This window comes from Ursus americanus, chromosome 9 (genome assembly GCF_024610735.1).
Source record: "Ursus americanus isolate L20-20 chromosome 9, mUrsAme1.1.p, whole genome shotgun sequence".
NCBI classification, from domain to species: domain Eukaryota; kingdom Metazoa; phylum Chordata; class Mammalia; order Carnivora; family Ursidae; genus Ursus; species Ursus americanus.
This window is the reverse complement of record NC_142135.1, coordinates 36,174,015-36,189,021: the sequence shown is the minus strand read 5'-3', so window position 1 is coordinate 36,189,021 and position 15,007 is coordinate 36,174,015. Positions and strand designations below refer to the sequence as shown.

The 15,007-nt window shown below is 33.7% G+C and overlaps 1 protein-coding gene across 7 annotated transcripts in view; it reads left to right on the top strand.

The window, feature by feature from the left end:
* VPS13B (vacuolar protein sorting 13 homolog B) overlaps positions 1-15,007 on the top strand; it is a 760,370-nt gene that overhangs the window by 452,549 nt on the left and 292,814 nt on the right. The gene's annotated exons all lie outside the window — the stretch shown is intronic.

Here is a 15,007-nt window from a genome sequence, read left to right as displayed (position 1 = left end):
AGCGCAGTTTGGAAACTTTTAGCAGACTTTAAATTTAACCAAATCTCTAATCACGTAAGAAAATGAGGTTCTCTCTCGAACTACCACATCCTACTGCAGTCATGTTGTATCAAATTGAAGCATTTTCTTAATTTAGCTCTAAGCCATTATTTGAAATGTAGGACTATGGATGTCATATGGATCAAAGCTGTAAAGAAAAGCAAACTTCTAAGGAGAAATTTCACAGTAAACACTTTCTGTGAAAATACCGTGCTCTGGATTTTGTCACTGAGTATTTGCAAACCACACCAAGCATATATGGACAACTAAACTGGTGAACATATGTAATCAACATGATAAAAATAATACATCATTCGTACTGAAGCTGGCACTGCTGCCAGACATAAAAGTACAGTTGCAAATAATACCAAGTGAGAAAAATCACAGAAACACAGATGTACAAGTGTCATATTCCTCCTGCTGGTCTGCTTCTCAGATGAGGTAGTGTCACTCTTTTAAAAATAAATTCCTACTGTTCTCCAATAAATGTTACTGCTAGGAAAGTTTTGTAATGCACTTACCACCTAGAGGTTGACAGCTATTTTTACTTAAAGACCTAGGGATTTTTTTTTTCTCAAATTTTTCTGTTATTTGATTTGATAGGTTTTTCCTTTGAATTATATATCATGTTCTCTTTCTTGCATTATTTTTGTTGGTAGTTTGCGGTATTCTTCCCTTAAGCAAGTTTTTGTTTGTTTTGGGTTTTTTTTTTTTTTTGCTACCTTATGAAGAATCTCAGGATGTGAGAACTGAAGGAGACCTTAGGAATTTTCTTATCCCACTGCCTTACTTTATACATTAGGAAACTGAGGATCCATAGGAACAGTCGTCTGTAGTCGAGTAATGATGGAGACAGGACCACAACTCATACCTTTTTACTCTCTCAGAATTTAGAGAGGATTACAGTAGAATTCTTTCGGGGTGAAAATAATTTAATTTTCTAACATTTGAAAATTCTTTCAGGTATATTTGTCTTTTCTACTTCATTTGTCTACCACTTCAGAAATAAGTGGTCCTTAAAGAGGGTCCTGCTTTACTTTTGGTGAAAGAAATATGTTTTTTATTAAAAGATCCTATCACCATCAATAAAGGGAACTCCTGAGATACTTCCTTTCCTCCTCTACCACCTCCACTTGCTGGCTCCTCAGCAGTCATTTGTGGAGATGTGGCTCTCATATGCCTGTTTGTCACTGCTTTCTTCCTGTTGTCCTTGAACTGTTTTTTTCTCACTCTCCTTTACTTTCCATGTTTTCTTCATGCCTAACTTTTCCTTCCCCTTCTGTATCTTTACTCTTTACCTCTTCCTTTTCTATATTTCTTTCCTTTTTTTTTTTTTTACGTTCTGCCTCCTTTCCCTATCTCATTTCCTTCTGTTTCACTACTGAATTATTTTATAGAGTATGGAAATATAATGCCAACAAGTAAACTAAGCATAAATAAACGTATATTGCCTCTTTAGATCTTCAGTGTCTTACATCCTGACTCATGCAAAATATATAAAAATATGTACCAATTGCATACAAAGTACAGAAAAGGTACTTTATAGAATAAATGCCCCGATTTTTTAAATAATAGACAAACCAAGTTGCACAGAATTTTTATGTGTTTTGCTAAAAAACATATACTTAACTAATGGCAGAGCATTTCAGAATTGATTTTTTATTAATTCCTTTAAGAACTGTTTTTAAATTTGTATTTCTACCATTTAGTTTCTCTTCCTGATTATACAATTTGGTCATTACACTCTCTTGCTCCCTTTCCATATTTTTACTTCCTCTTTATTTTAATCTGCTCTTTGTGTTTTTTCTTTCTGTCTTGGTTTTTCTAACTTCTTCAACCTGATAAATGGCATCTATAAAAAAAAAAAAAAAGATGTCTAAATAATTGATGGTGAAACACTGGATGCTTTCCCAAACCCTAAGATCAGGATATCTGCTCTCACTGCATCTATTTAGCATTATACTAGAGGTTCTAGGGCAGTTACATAAGAAAAATGAAATAAAAGGCACCCAGATTGTAAGGAAGAAATAACTCTTTTTTTGTAGATGACATGGTCTTGTATATAGAAAATCCTAAGGAATCCGCTGAAAAACTGTTGGGCAAATAAGTTTAGCAAGCTTTGCAGGATACAAAATCAATATATAGAAATCAGCTCACATTAACACTAAGCAATGAACTATCTGAAAGTGCAAATAAGAAAATCATTCCTTTTATAATCTCATCAAAAATTTAAATACTTATGAATAAATTTACCAAAAGAAGTGCAAAACTTACACTTTGAAAACTACAAAACATGGTTGAAAGAAATTAAAGAAGATCTAAATACGTGATTATATCCCATGTACAATGAAATTTTAAAAGATCTAAGTACATGAAATTATATCCCATGTACATAGATCAGAAGACTTACTAGTCTTAGATGGCAGTACTCCTTCAAAAAATTCATTCATCATAATCCACATCAAAATTTCAGCTAACTTCTTTGCAGAAAATGACAGGTCTATCCTAAAATTCATAATGGAAATTATTCATATGGAAATTCAAGGGACCCAGAATAGCCAAAAGAGTATTGGAAAGGAAAAACAAAGTTGGAATGTTCACACATCCTACTTTCAAAACTTAGGATAAAACAATAGAAATCAAGACAATGAGGTACTGGCATAAGGATAGATATGTGTCAATTAATAGAATTGAGATTCTACAAATAAACCATCACATTTACTATCCATTGGTTTTTGATAAAGAAGCCAAGATAATTCAATGGTAAAGAATAATCTTTTCAACAAATGGTGTTCAGACTGCCTGATATTCAAATGAGCTTAGACATTTACCTTTCACCATACACAAAATTTAACTCAATATGGATTGGAGACCTAATAGCCAAAAGCAGAAAATACCCAAAGGTTCATCAGCTGACGAATGGCTAAACAAAATGTGGTTTACCCATACAAGAATATTAGTCTGCCATAGACATAAAGTATATGTTTATAACATGGATCGACCTTGGAGACATGCAAAGTGAAGGAAACCAGACACAAAAAAAGCCACATATAATATGAATATTATATAATTCCACTTATATGAAATGACCAGAATAGACAAATCCATCAAGGCAATAAAAGAGTGGTGGCTAAGACAGGAGAGAAGAGTGACTACTAATGGATATAGGATTTCTCTTTGGGGTGATGGTAATTGTCTGGAATTAGATAGTAGTGATGTACAATGCCCTTTCCAATAGGTGTATGGAGACTGGATGCCCCTTTCACCTTTGGAGTTATTTGCCTTATCTGCCTATAAGCAGAGGGATTTTGTTGTGGAAAGGAGGAAACCAAGAAACACTTATCGGTCATATGGGCTAGAGTGACATGTTGGAATCTGGAGAAACCCCAAACACACAGTCATCCACAGTGTGTTTTTGGAGTGTTGGGTGGGGAGAGGGAGCTGGTAAGAAGAAATTGAGTTTCTCAAAGTTTCACATTCCTTAAAAGATAAAGCCTTGTTAGAAGTGCACTATTCATTATAGTAGTCACTATGTGTGGCTCTTCTGCTTTTGAAATGTGGCTAGTCCAAACTGAGATGTTCTATAAGTATAAAATATACATAAGATTTTGAAGAGATTTTTGAAGAAAATAAAATATCTCAATAATCTTTATATTGATTTTATATAATGATGACAATATTTCTGATATATTGAGCTAATACATTATTAGAACTATTTTCCACTGTTTTTTTAAACCCTTTTCAATGTGACTACTAGGAAATTTTAATTTACATAGGTGGCTCTCAGTTGTGGTTTTGTGTTACATTTCTGTCAAATAATGTAATTCTATTGGGAGAAGCCTGCAACAAATACAAGACAAGTCTTGCCCTTGGGACCTTTGAAACAAGAGGTGAACTGCATTTAACTAACGTTGCAAACCAACCCCAGCCTAGCTCAGTTAATGATTGAATTGAAATTATCCCCTGCTTACCCATTCTGCCTGGCAGGAAAAGGTGTGCCTTTTCTGGAAGAAAATAACATTAACTTGTTGTAGTCTCTTTATCCATGATGTCTAATATATAATATTAGATATAATATAAGATATCAAACAAGCAAAGAAATTAGACCTGTTATCAGGAGAAAATTTAGCTAGTAATAAAAGACTTATAGATGACTGAGATGTTGGAATTAGTAGACAAGAGTTTGAAATAACTGTTATTAGTACTTTAGAGAAAAATGTTAAAAGGAGATTTCATAGAAATGAGGTCTATTTAAAATTCTAAAATTGAATACCAATATCTGAAGTTAAGGACTCATTGGATAGCTATAACAGCAAATGGACAAAGCAAAAGATAGGATTAGTGAACTTAGACATAGCTAAATAGAAATTACCCAAACTGAAGCACGGAGAGGAGTCAAAAGGAATAGAAAAGAAAGGAAGAAGAAAGGGAACAAATTGAAAAATATGTGGGTCACCGTCAAATGGTCTAATGTATGTGTAAAGTAGAAGAAAGAATGGAACCAAAAGCATAACTTAAAAGGATAACCCTTGAGGCTTTTATAAAATTAACAACAGTCATTAACCAGCAGACCCAAGAAACCTATCCCCAATATAAACAAGTGTAAGGAAAACTCCATCTAGGCATAATATGGTCAAATTACTGAAAATCAAAGATAAAGAGACTCCTCCCTGATGGGCTGAGGAAGAATGAGAGAGAATGCAATACCTACCTCCCCCAACACAGGTTTTAAGGCCTAAGACAGTACTTGAGAGAGAGGAGATGTTTTTATCTTTGATAGTGTTGGATATTTTCATTATTAAAATATATATGTATGGGTTGCTTGGGTGGCTCAGTCAGTACACACACACATATATATAAAATATAGATAATAAATATAGATAAATTATACATATAAATAACATGTAGAAATAGAAATTTATATATTGAAAATGAAAAATAGAAAAATCCTAAATGCAGCCAATAAAAAACAGATCTTTGAAGGAATAACAGTAAGACTGAAATAACAAAAGATCTTAAATTTGAAGATGAGAAAACTAGGGGACATAGGACCATACTTTAAATACTGGGCCTATCATGTGTCATAGGGAATAGTTTTATTCTTCCTGAAACTAAGAACAAACCTAAGATCATTAAATTAGTGGATTTACAAAGACACTAATTGCAGCTCAATAGAATGAAGATCTTTTAGTTACAAAAGTCTAAGAATAAATGGGGCTGTTTTTTCATTATTCATTGCTTAATGTTTCTTATGAACCTGCTCACTAGGCACTTTTCTAGGTATGGGGTGTATGTCAAGACAAAGAAAAATCCCTGGTCTCATGAAACTTAGATTTAATGGGGGAGAGAGACAGTTAAAAATTAATAAATGTTCTAATATATTCTAATACGTGTTGTGGAGGCAGGGAAGAAGATAGGAAATGGGGTGTTAGAGAGGGACGTCATGGCCTAGTAAGAGAGGGTGCCTCACTGAGAAAGCACAAGGATCACGATGCAGGAGTGTGCAAAAGAAGCCAGTGGCAGCTGAAACGATATATGCCTGAGGCAGGGTGGTAGCCAGTGAGGTAAGAGACACGGAAGGACCCATGAGGCCAATTATGTAGAGTTTGGCTATTTTTTTGAGTGAGATGCGATTGTGGGGGAAGATAATCCACACATGCAGAATTTTGAAATAATGGTTTTGTTGTTTGCCGAATATCTACCTGCAAAAAGAAATGAAGGGATCACCAGGAAGGACTAAAAATATACATTGGAAAAGAGGTGAAATATGCCTTTAAAGAGAGTCACAGTTCAGAGGAACAGATGGGAATTTGATATTGACCTCTAATGGAGACATGTTAAGGATTATTTCTATTATTTGAATTGACTGAATCTGTGATATGAAACCTTTCTAATTTTTGAGGGGTTGATTTCTCCATCAGATGAGAAGCCCTCAGGGTTTGAGCTGGAGGAGTGGCAGGATCCACTTTATATTTAAGCAGAGAATTCAGGACAACATGTGAAGAATAGACTGCAGGCTGGGAAGGGCAAGGGTCTGTGACTGTTGCACTCATCTTGGCAGGAGCTGATGGTGGTTTGGCTGATGGTAGTGGCTGTGGAGGTGATGAGAAGTGGTGAGATTCTGGAGATATTGTAGAGGTAGAGCCAGGAGACGTTGCAGATGGATTGCACATGGGTTTGAAATGAAGGAGATACAGATAATTCTGTTGTATGGCCTGAGCAACTGGAAGGATTAAATTAACTGAAGGAAGGAAAACTGTGGAAGGATTTAGTTTGGGTTTGCCAGGTGGAGATCAGGAGTTCATTTTTTAAAATGTTGATTGTCTTAGGAGGTACTGAGTCCCATCCCTCCCCCCCCCCCCCGCTGATGTAGCAGAGGCTGATCAACCATGTGAAAGGCTTAGAGGGGGTTATGATTTATGTAGAATTAGACCAGTGCTTCTTAAACTTAATGTGCATACAAATCACCTGGCGATGTGTTCAAATGCAGGTTTTGACTTGGGAGGTCTGGAATGGGGAAATTCCGTATTTCCACCAAGCTCCTAGGTGATGGAGTAGGACACTGATACTGAGTGCTACTGAGGTGCCGCTTCAAGGGCCACACCTTGTGTAGCAGATGAGATTAATGGTTTCCAAGTCTTTCAAACAAACAAGATTTTTAAAAATATATTTTAATAAATGCTAATGCTTTCTACTGCCGAAAATTCAAACATTGTGAAAAGCTCTATGACAACAAGCAAGTGTCCTCTGTCCCCACACTTTCCCGCTCCCTAGCAAGAACCCCATCAGTGGAGTCTTTTTTAAGTTCAACATTTTTACAGACTTGCAGTTGATAGTGGTTGTTACTTTTGGAATCTGTGATTCGGAAAAGTAAAATAAAACTTGTATTAAGTTACTAATATCTTACATGAATTTGTACTTTATTACTCTAAAAGATCTGATACACTAGAAGACAATAGAACATATAAAACATGTTATTTATTCAGAGTTTATGCCCAGCTCTATATTGTCATGAGTTCCTCTTTTGACCCTCTCCCCTCTTTACCTGCTTCCTCCTTGGCTACTGATCTTCCTAGCTTCCAATGCTAATTCCTGGACAAGATCATCTCCCAGTTTCCTTTCACCTCATTTTGAGATTCTCTTATGATGTGTTCAGCTGTTTTTTCCCTGACTTATATACCAAGGTTCTGAAGCACAGTCTGGCCTGATTAATTTTCCTCTGTCTTACACAACCTCATTCCCTGAGAGATGTTCAGGTTCTTGTCTCAAGCTAAAAGAGCAGCAGGGAAACAGTTAAGGATAAAAGGTTATAAAGGCACATTTTTAAAGAAATTACCTATGCTAAAAAGTGTTCCTTCATAGGCTGAAATAAAGATTATAAAAAATTAAAATGTTTTTTCTCTCATCTATGGAACATAAGAACTAGGATGATCGGTAGGGGAAGAAAGGGATAAAGAAAGGGGGGGTAATCAGAAGGGGGAATGAAACATGAGAGACTATGGACTATGAGAAACAAACTGAGGGCCTCAGAGGTGAGGGGGGTGGGGGAATGGGATAGGCCGGTGATGGGTAGTAAGGAGGGCACGTATTGCATGGTGCACTGGGTGTTATACACAACTAATGAATCATTGAGCCTTACATCGGAAACCGGGGATGTACTGTATGGTGACTAACATAATAAAATAAAAAATCATTATAAAAAAAAAAAGTAAAATGTTTTAAATGTGTTTGTAACTTAAGCACATTAATAATTTAATAAATTTGGTTACACTTTTCTATTCTAAATGGTTATATATATTTTTAGAAACTTACATTCTTCAAATGCTGGTATATAATCTGCAGCATATTAACTGTAGTGTTTATGATTGTTTCTATTAAAAAATGCAAATACATATCAGTCAGGACTGTAAGCCGTTCTATAGTGTAATTGCTATAGGAAAATTACATTGGATTTACATTATTTCTACTTCCTAGGACTTTTGAAATTTAAAAATTTCATTGACTGTGATCCTGAAAGTGTACAAGTAGTTTGACTTGATTTTCATTGTTTTAAATAATTTTTAAGCAATTTTTTAAATAAGAGAAATAGAATAAATAGCTCTATATCAGTCATTAGAATGGTAAGGATTTTGGAGACATTCATGCTGTCACATTGGATGTATGTATGCATGCATTAATTCATTTATTACTTTAATTCACTTATTAAATATTCATTGATAAATTATTTCAGTTATTCAGCAAATATGTACTGAATGCTTATGACGTACTTGACACCAATGATATATACTTTGACTAGAACTTAATGGTACCTCTCTTCATTAAACTCAAGACCTGAACCACCTCATTTGAGTAGATGAAGTTACATTGTGAAGCTCTGATAGATTCAGTAGCATAATAATTCACACTCTGTCTACAGCACCTCCCATAATGCCTGGATTTAATGAAATAAGCAAAATTGGAAGTTATGAACTTGTACCCTAAACTTTTTCATGGCCCCATTTTTACTCTAAGTGTCTTTACAGCATTATGTCTTACATCTTCTGAAAATTATTATATGTGGAAAGAATGATTCCAGGAGTTCCATCCAGATTTGTAGTTTTCACAAGAAGAAATAGAGAAAAGTGTTCTTCATTTCCATTCAGTGATTTTTCTTTTTAAAAGTAGAAGAGAGAATAGAAATATTGACATTAGTTATTCATGAGTCTAAGTAAGTATATCACTTTTTCAGGACGTTTTAATAGTGGTTTTTTTTTTTAAATCCTTTTTATATTCCAAGTTTTAAAAAGTTGTTTATAATTAAGTTTATTATTATTCAGTAATCTTATCACATTAAAATATGAAAAGTTAAAATAAGATTTAAAAATACATGAATTGTTAGTGATACATTTTATAGTAAATCTACCTTTATTTTACTCTTAATAAACCTATATTAAGGTTTTTAAAATAAAAGTGTAGTGTTTTTTAAATTAAATAATGTTGAGTTTTTATGTGCATAGAGAGTAGAATTCCAGTGCTTAGTCTCATTGCTGACCACTTACTCTATGGCCATTGTTAACAGGCTGACACTTTTTTAGACCATTTCTGTGTGTAAGAGAGAGAGACTGTCTCTAACTGTCTTAAATAATGGGGTCTACATAGTGTTCTGCAGCTTGAATTTGTTTTAACTCAGTAGTATGTTGTGGGCACCGTTCATTGTCATCATATTCAGAAATGCATGTCTATTTTGGAAGTGTTTTCAAAGTGGGATGTTAAAGAGATGTAGATCAAAAGCCTATTTAAAGACTACCTTTTTGTTTCTAACCAACAAAATATTCTCCATTTTCAGAAAGCTCTGTGATAACTTTTGTAGAACATATTGTGACCAAGACTTCCCAGACTTCAGAATATTATTGAACCTGGGGAATTGTAAAAAGAAAATTTAGTTGCTTTCCCCAGTGAGATAGTTGCTGGGTGGTCCTTGAAGAATAAATGTATCAGTACCTGAATAGTGAATTATTACAGCTTAAGGAAACTGAAATTATTACAGCTAAAGTATTCTTTGTTACCATTTGAATTGAAAAGACCAAGTGATTCACAATTCAATACTATCATAAGAATTAAAATGTTGTACGCATTTGGGCTTTAATATTCCACTTTGAAACTCTGTTCAGCATCTATAATAATGCTCGATTTTTAACGTGACAGAATTTCTTTTAACCCATCATGTATCTTCTTCCATGAGCTGACCTCAACCTATATACAAATCTTGCCACTAAATTTTTTCTTACTATAGACTCTTGTTCAAATTAAATATTTTGTTTAACCTAGTAATGTTTAGTATGTTCTGTTCTGTGGCCCTCGTTTATGTATGCATTTTCAATTTCTTGAAATGCAGCTTTCTTCCAGCTTAGCCTTTCAAAGAGTTTTTGTTATAAAAACTTTACACTGGAGAGGTTATGGATCCTTTAAAAATCTTTTTCTTTGGTGTTCAACATTGTAAAAAAATTCCCAAGAATCATATCTGCCTTTTCCTGTCTCACTTAAATCCTTCTCTTTTTGAAAACTTTCATAGTCATTTTACTTAGAATGTCTTCTTTCTTTGGCCTTCCATACCAGTGCCTGGCCCACCTTTCTGCACTCAGAATATAATAGGAGCAGTACTAGCCAACATCGATGGAGTGCCGCCCTATGTCAGGGATTCTACTTGATGTTTCAGTGCAGTGCTTCCTTCACTATAACCGTTGAGAGTCGGGTATTATGATTATCTCTACTTTAGAGACAAAAACTGAGTCTACAGACAGGACCTAATTTCTCCTGGGTCACACATAAAGTAAGTGACAGAACTGGTCCCCTTCGCCCATGCTCTTTACCACACTGCATTTTGCTGCCTATAACTGAGTTTCTTGTAAGATGCAGGCTTCAACTTAACTTACAGATAACTGGTGTATGACTCTTAAGTTTGAACTTAATTTTTTTGAATTTTGCATTCATATTTCATTAAATTTTATCACTGTTTAGATGTCAGGTTTTTTTCCTTCTGACAACATTCTTGTTAACAGTGGGTAAATTAAACTAATAGGCAACAGTTTTAGTACATTTTCTTTAAGTTCCCTAAAATATTCCAAGTTAGGATGCACTTAATTATAGATACTAGAAAAAATATTATAGATATTAGAACCATAATTTATGCTGAAAACTCATATAACTCTAATATTTGAGTTCCTTGGTCCTTGGGGGTACTTGAACATATAATCTATTTTAAAAGAATTTTCATTAGGTTCTACTTCATACTACATTTGATCTACAGAAAATGGCTCCCCTTTAACATCCCCAGCAGGTGGTTTTGATTGTCATCCAGCTTTTTCTTACGTCTGTTATGAGCTCCGAAATGAGTCATGACCAGATATAAATATTAACGTAGATTTGCTGATTAAGAAACTATATTTCTGTGATTTTTATTTCATAAGAGATATTTTAAGTCATTATAAAACATAAATCTTTCTCTTTAGCTTAATATAATTTAATTATTTCTCTAGTTCTGTCTCAAAATGATGAAAGAGATGGAGAAAGGTTGAAACTCTTTTTTCTTTGTTGTGTTTCTCTCGTCTTCCCAGAGTATTTTCACATATAACTTTTCTCTCAGTTATGTGAAAGTATTGCTTTACTTATTTTAAAACAACTATATAGTATTTGCTCACATGTATTTTTCATACTCCAAAATTGTATCAAAGTTGAATAAGTACAATTTTATAACAGTAAAATTCATTTCATAATTTTTCCCAGAATATTTTGTTAAAAGCATTTTAAATTATTCAAATCAGATTTTTTTCTTTTGTAGTATTTTTAATTACAAAGTTTCTTAATGTTCATCCCTTACTTGAGAGAACTATATTCTTCTTATAATTGGACATTTGTGAACTTCTACATACAGCTTTTGGTTCGTGCCTTAAATGCCTTAAATATTTGTGGGTCTTCTGATGTCCCTTCTGGGATTTTATCTGTGACTAATTTATCCCGTAGCTTTTTAAAAACTTTGTCAGTCGTTGAATTTTTCAGCCATTTCTTCTTTGCAGACATTTGCTAATCCTTTTTAGTGCATTCAGTACTTAATAGACTTGAATCTAGTATTGGATTTCAGTTTTTCTCCATAGAGAATTTCATTCTATGAAACATTGTCTACAAGTATTGTATGAAAAATTCATGGTAATTTTGGCAATTTTTTAAAAAACATCTTTCATAAATGAGGCTTCTGACAGATGTACCCTATCTGTGGCAGTTTTATTTATGGAATTTTACTTTTAAAGAATTACAAAAGTTAGGGGAGCTGATTCATTTTCCCATCTAGAAGACTTGCATTAGTAGCACTCCTCCAGCATTATATACAGAATTTGTTTTCCGTTTATTGCTTTTTATGGACAACTTTTGCATTAGTGGTTGAGGTCCGTTTCTCACTGTGAGCTGATGTGCTACCAGTCACAGTAAGAGTGTAAGAACATGCTTTGTCCTTATATAGTTGATGAGAAAATTTAACTTTCATTACAAAAATTCATTTTATGACTAAATTTTCATAACATAAATGTTCAACACACAAAAAAATGCATTTTCTAAATGGAAGCTTTACTGGAAGCTTGTTAAACAAAGCAGAATTTTTTTTTAACTACTGTAAAAATGTCTTAATTTTTTATTGGCTTTGATGTATAATCACATAAATATTTTTTAAATCATAGTTTACTAAAATTCAGGAATCAAGTATCTCATTTAAGGTTTTAAATATCTTGGATGCAGGGGCGCCTGGGTGGCTCAGTCGTTAAGCGTCTGCCTTCGGCTCAGGGCGTGATCCCAGCGTTATGGGATCAAGCCCCGCATCGGGCTCTTCTGCTGGGAGCCTGCTTCTTCCTCTCCTACTCCCCCTGCTTGTGTTCCCTCTCTCTCTGGCTGTCTCTCTCTGTCAAATAAATAAGTAAAATATTTTTAAAAAATAAAATAAAATGAATATCTTGGATGCAATCCAAGATATAGACATTTGCATGCAACAGAATTATTTTACCTAATTAAAGCCTTGACAGTATCTTTTTGTAATTTTTAATCCTTTAATGGTCATTCTGACTTCTCAAAAGATTAATGTTCCCAATATGAAATAGTATTAAATTGATGTAACCAGTGAAATTCATGGTTGAGATTAACTTAATGTTTTAATCTTGTTTTACATGTATATTTCAACAATATGCATCGGCCCAAATAATTGCTAATTGAAACCAATGAACAATAGAAATTCAAGGTGATATTAACATCCTTTCAAAGATGAGCTTATCAGCATGAAAAACTGCACGTATGCTTTGAAAAATTATCTTTATTTACAAACAAATTATTCTTTTTCTGGAAATATTAATACCTTTCTTTATTCCTACTGAATATGAACACCACAGCTCAAGGTGTAGTATTTCTCCCCTATATCTTTTTACAGTTTCACTTCAAACCTAGCTTACCTTCTACATTAGCTCTGGGCTGTCCTTTCCAGATACATTGTAAAGATTAAATTTTACAAATCTCCACAAAACCGTGCCCCTCCTCTCCCAGCCTTTAATTTATTTCTAATTTTCTTTCTATATGAATGTTCTCAAAATAACCATTGTTTTGGTTTCATGCAAGGTATGTTTCATATCTAGTGACGTTATGTCCCTAATCCTATAATGCTTAGTGTTGGTTTCAAATAACTCCCTTTTAGCAAATCAGAGAGATTGGGATAGTAGGTATTTAGAGTAACTTGCCTAAAAGCTTTGTTCAAAAATGCTGTTGGCAGACTTTAGTCCCTGTCGTGTTCTTCAGCTGATCTGGTGTGAAGGCTTTGGATTTATATTTGGCCCTCACCAAAGTAACTGCGTCTTTTGTGGCTTCCTGAAGCAGGATGTAGATTTCCATGATTGTATTTCTTTTTGTTGCCAAAAGCTACCTCAATAACAGTGTTGAAATGACTGTAAGTTTTACTGTCATAGATTTTGGAATGTTACATGTATTTAATCCTTCTTATTGATGATTTTGATGCTTTCCATGTTGGAAAGAAGTTACAGAGCAATAGAATATGTTTAGTTTCACATCATAACAGTTTTTGATTATGAACTTGGAAAATCTGCCTTATATTTCTTTCAAATACATTTTGGCTATATAAAGTATGCTGGATATGTAAAATGCATTTCTGATTGTGTATTTTCATTGAGGCACTAACATTATCATGTGAAATTATTATCTCAACACTTCTGGGCTGAGAGACAAGCGAGGAGAAAGTAAAGTTTACCTTTAAGATACATTTCCAGAGTTTATGGATTATGATGACTGTTTAACAGAACCACTGACTTATTAAGACCATTCTTTAAAGAATAGTAAAAATTGCTATTCTCTAAGTGTCTGCTGTAAAGGAAGAATTAATGACATTTTTCTCTCATTAAAAACAAAGATTGAATATTGTAACTGAAAAGTAACCCTCGTGTATTCTTATGGTTATCCATAGAATGTACCCTATTCATCACCGTAAAAGGATTAAAGAGGAGACATAGAGGATAGAAGATAGATAAGTAAATAGTTTAAAAAATCTGGGGTGCCTGACTGGCTCAGTTGGTAGAACATGCAGACTCTTGATCTCAGCGCCATGAGTTTGAGCCCCATGTTGGGCCTAGAGTTTACTTAAAAACAAAAACAACCTTTTACTAGCTTTGAGTTGAAGAAACTTGTAAGTGTGAGCTACAGTGTTGGCTTTGTAATTGTAATTTGAGGAAGACCCCCTTTTACTCTGTGCTGACTCCTCTGTGTCTGTTTTCAACCAATCCCTTTTTATCCTCTCTGTAAATACAGAAAGAAACTAATTAGAAAGCATCTATGCAGTCATTTTATAGGTACGATTAATAATAATTACTTACGCATTGTGTAAGAAGACTTGCTAACCACGAATAAGATGCTACTACCCCAAAAATACTTGGGTTTTTTTTCATGAGAGCAAGTAAATTTTTATTTCCTAAAAAAGTTTTAACAACAGCTATTAAATATAATTCTGTTTATTTCTTATATTAGTCTGTATTCACTGAGTTCATTGTCCTAAAATAAACAGTCCAATTTTACCTTGTTTGTGTACTAGAAAGACTTATCCTCTGTTTGGAGACCGGGTATCCTCTGGGCTGAAGACAGGTATTTTCTCAATCTGAAATACTTTTCTTACCCATCATTTTTAACATTGAGCTTTGAGCAAACACTAGATACCTAAAAATTATTCCACATTGACAAAGGTAATAAAAAATACAAATGTGATTCCAAAATAGATAAAAATTAGCACATAGGTAATTTCTTCCTGGCTTGTACTTTTTTTCTTATCTTTATTTTATCTTGAGTTATAACTTAAATTCAGGAAAGTGTATTAATCATTTGTATAAGCTTGATGAACTTCTACATATGTATATAGCCATGGTACCACCACCCAACACTCCAGAAACTTTTCCTTATT